The sequence below is a fragment of the Populus euphratica genome, unplaced genomic scaffold (genome assembly GCF_000495115.2).
Source record: "Populus euphratica unplaced genomic scaffold, PopEup_1.0 scaffold204.1, whole genome shotgun sequence".
Lineage (NCBI taxonomy): Eukaryota > Viridiplantae > Streptophyta > Magnoliopsida > Malpighiales > Salicaceae > Populus > Populus euphratica.
In genome coordinates, this window is record NW_011500087.1 from 146,073 (window position 1) to 150,476 (window position 4,404).

A 4,404-nucleotide genomic window follows, 5' to 3' on the forward strand; every position below is an offset into this window, starting at 1 on the left:
TTTTTTTTTTTAAAAAAACTTTATTTCTATCAGTTGAGGTGAGACCAGAAATAATTGGACCTAGTTATTATATTTTATTTCCCTCCTAATGGAATGCATGCATTACCTGAGTAATTACTCATAATTCCATGATTAAGAGTTCATTTGATTACGTGGCTAACTACAAGCGCGGCCGCGCTAAAAGTATCGGACAGTTGTGAGTTGGCCACGTTACCAAATAGAACCTAAAATCTTTTTGAATAACGATATCCTATGATCCCTAGATTATTGACCATCAAATCCAAACAAAACCCTAAAATTTGCACAAGCCAATTACAACCTAACCCTTAAAGGGTTTGTTCAAGGATAGTGAAAACAAAAAAAGTGTATTGTCAACATGCAACTAATCACCATCACAACATGCTTTTAACCGTTTTTTAGGTACTAATCCTTTCTCTATAAGGGCCCGACAGCTCCACAATATTCCCCAAAACTACCAGAACTTAACTGAAGAGAAAGGCAACTGGTCGGTCTGACTTCCAATCTCAAGCCTGTGTGGGTCACATCAAATCATCATAGTGACACGTGTCATATAGTAGTAGGGCTGATCAAGAGCGGTTCAGCTCTTGCACTGTACTTCGGTCTGACGGTCAAAAGGGCCTTCTTTCCCAGTCCATTTACGGGGCCGTTGAGAGACACGTGTACGGACCAAATGCCATTGGTTTACAAAAAAAGAGTGTGAAAAACGAACACCCAACTGTCTTTTGTTTTTATTTCCACCGGTTCAGTGTTTCTTGAAGAAGAAAAGAATAAATATTTAAAATTAGAAAAAAACTGTTTAAATAAATTAGTGATCCCTGTAAGCTTTAAAGTGGGATTTCCAGGACCATTCATTTTTAAGATCTCACATATTTTTAAAAATAAAAAGAGGCTGCTTTTTAGCACTTATGAGGAGAAGATCTTGGTCATTGATGGACGGAAATTTGAAAATAAAAATAAAAATCACAGCCATGAATGTGAAAACAACATAAAAGAAAAGGGTTTTTGCATTACAAACCGAAATCCCACTCACATTAAATGAAAGACAAGCATGCACATACATACATCCATGTTCATCGATCAAGAAAATTAAGAAAAAATAGGCTAGTTAATTAGCATTGCAAATAAATAAAATTATAGAGAAGTGAAAGGCCACACACGCACCTTGTTCCTGTGATCTCCTGATTGTTTTTCTGTCCCGAGTCAAGGAAAAGCTTGACGACAGGAGAAGACAGTTATGGCCGGCAATGGAGAAAACTTTAGCTTGTAAGGTGTGTAGGTAGAGAGCAGAGAGCAAGGAGGAGGAATGTTGAAGAAAGAAGATGGTGGAGAGGTCAGGGGAGAGGGGTTTGTTTAAATAGGTAAGGAAGGAGGTTTAGGGATTTTGGAAGTTTTCTTGATTGACGTGGAAGAGACCTATTGAATTTAAACTTCCTTTTATATAATTAATCCCTTCTAGTTGCTTTTGAATTTTTGTGATGTTTCTTTAAACTTTTCGTTGACCAAAATAGGACTCTAAATGTATCTCTTTCTTATATTTAATTTTATTTGGCGAAATATTAATTTCGTGCGATTGCCATTATGGAATTAACTTCAACAGTATTAATATCTTTAAATTGGGAGGTAGGTGACGGGAAAAATATTTAATTTTGATGAATATGCTCTTAAACAACTTAAGATTTCTAAAACAAAAAAATAATTGAAGTTGAAAACCAATTAACGAGGGCGGGTGGTTATTTAAAATAATCATTGAGACTTTTTATTTTAATATCAATCAACACAAGTAAAAATACAAACAAAAAAACAACACTTTAAAAAAATATAATTAAAGTCCAATAAAGTTGTCACACAGTATTATAATTTATAATTTTATTATATATTTTTTTCAAGTAATTTGTTTCTATTTAATTTTGATAAATATGCTTTAACAACTTAAGATTTCCAAAAAAATAAAATAATTGAAGTTGAATACCAATCAACGAGGGAGGGTGGGTGGTTATTTAAAATAATCACTGGGACCTTTTATTTTAATACCAATCAACGCAAATAAAAATATAAATAAAAAGATAACACTTTAAAAAAATATAATTAAAGTCGAATAGAGTTGTCACACAAGATTATAATTTGTAATTTTACTATTAAATATTTTTTTCAAGTAATTTGTTTCTATTAAAGGTTTACAATTCCTTAAATAAATTCAAAAGCTAACATAAATAAGAAAATCTAAAAAAAAAAGTTCTAAATTAGGTTGATTGATTTATAATATAATACTTATAAATATGCAAAGGGAAAAACCAAGTTTGATGATGTTGTGTTATGTAAACATTACAAACCAAGCCCCATCATGGAGAGTAAATGAAAAAAAATTCAAGAATTTATGATGTCAGATGATTTGGTGATTATGATCTGGGTCGTAGAATAGAAATAAACAAACTCATAGTTTTATGAGTAAGTATATCAGAGAATCTTTTTATTTTTTAAACCATGCAAAGAGCATAGTAAAACCTCATTCTAAATTTATAATTATTTTTTTTAAAATATTAATTTAGTGTTTATTTATGAGATCTTTTTAAAAGTAAATTATTTTGTAGACTTAACAACTTGTGCATGAACCAACTCTAACAACGATTTATTGATAGTAGAGCCAAAGTGTTTGTTGTAAATGTTTTTAGATATTTATAATAAGATTACTAATGTTTCTGGATAAATATGAATTTTGGATTTAAAATTTTTATTTATAAAAAACATATAACGTCGATATGGTTATGAAACATGAAGAATACATTTTAACCTACCCTCCTTGCGATCCTCAATTGTGGTTGGAGGCTAGAGCAACTAATGAACTCAATATAAATCGTGTTTATGATATTTTTATGGCTACAACCCGAGACATGAGGATGTGCTATAGTGTTTTAACTGTATACACACCACAATTCAGCCCATGCCAAACATCATTGGCCATTCAAGAGATGATCCGAGAACAAGTTGAGGAATGATTATACATTTTGAAGGCCAATCTAGAAGAACAAAATAGGAAGAATTAGGAGAAAGTAATGCATATATTTTGACGTATTATCCTCCACCTTCGGGTTCAGGATTTCCTCCCCTTTTTGTTATGAATGTTTGTAATATAATTAAGATATTTGTATAGAATATTGATATTAACTATTAAATTAATATTATAAAATCTTGTTGTTTAATTTATTATTTTTTGTGATTTTTGGTTTTAAAAGATTCAATTGGGGATATAATAAATAAACATGAAAAGAAAAAAAATTAATAAAATACATACAGAATCACCAATATAAATTAATATTTTATCGGTGATGCCGTCAATGATATCAAAACCAATTTTGTTGAAAAATTACAAAATGTTATGGAGTTTTCAAACTCGCCGATGAAATCAAACTCTGTAGGGAATTTTATCAGTGATGTTATAGGTGATATTTACAACCTAGTGAATAGATTAACAATGAAAATGCTCATTAGTAATTATTATATTGGCATATTTGCTGATGAACACTCGTTGGTAATTTTTTTTTAATGACGAACATCAAATTCCTGACAATAAAATAATCAACAACATAAACTCGTCTGCAATTCTATTAAGAATTCAAATGTCAATGGACGTCAAGCATAGATGCTAATAAAATATTCTGTCACTATTCAATAATGTTTTGGTAGTGTGACAAGATTAAAAAAAATCATTTGCATTCAAATTAAATGCATGTACCAAAAGTTGCTCGATCACCATCTTCTTTTAATCCAGCTTAGGAATAAATCCATTCTTTCCTTGTGTTTGTGATAGAATTATTGCAAGACAAATATGATTGTCTCCGTTATTAGGTCCATCAATTAAAAATTCCCAAGAAGAAAGGACGGTTTGCATGGTTACCCTAATTTAAAATGAGATAAAAATAAAGAAGATAAAATCGAATATAAGTAAGAGAAAAGGGTGAATGAGTGAAGATAAAACGTGTGAATATACTCCAAAATCTGAAGAGATACTACAAATCTCCTCTGATACTCATAGGCCATAACATGTAAGAGAATTCTACATGCATTTTATTCAATTACATAGTTACAAGATTTGGCATTTAAATGGCTCCTTACTCATAGGCCATAACCCAAAATATAGAAAGAAAACTATTGAGATATGATATAGTTAAGAGTACATGGTTACAAGATTTGGCATTTAAACTGTTTCTTACTCCATGAAGAAGCAATTAAAACCATAGTGGATTTTGATTCTCTCATGTTCATATGAATCTAGATCTAGTAAAATAAAAATGAATTATGTTAATGGTGTCCATTTTTAATATGGGTTAGAATTATATATATATATATATATATATATATATATATATATATATATATTTTATATAT

At 30.0% G+C, this 4,404-nt stretch overlaps 1 protein-coding gene across 5 annotated transcripts in view; it reads right to left on the minus strand.

Moving 5' to 3' along the window:
* Positions 1-1,409, minus strand: part of LOC105109006 (probable trehalose-phosphate phosphatase 4) — a 6,725-nt gene extending 5,316 nt beyond the window's left edge. For all 5 annotated transcript variants that reach the window (XM_011003563.1, XM_011003567.1, XM_011003562.1 and 2 more), the window contains exon 1: positions 1,183-1,409. The gene's annotated coding sequence lies outside the window, so the exon portion shown is untranslated. The remainder of the gene's footprint in view (positions 1-1,182) is intronic.
* Between the last annotated feature and the right edge of the window lie 2,995 nt (positions 1,410-4,404).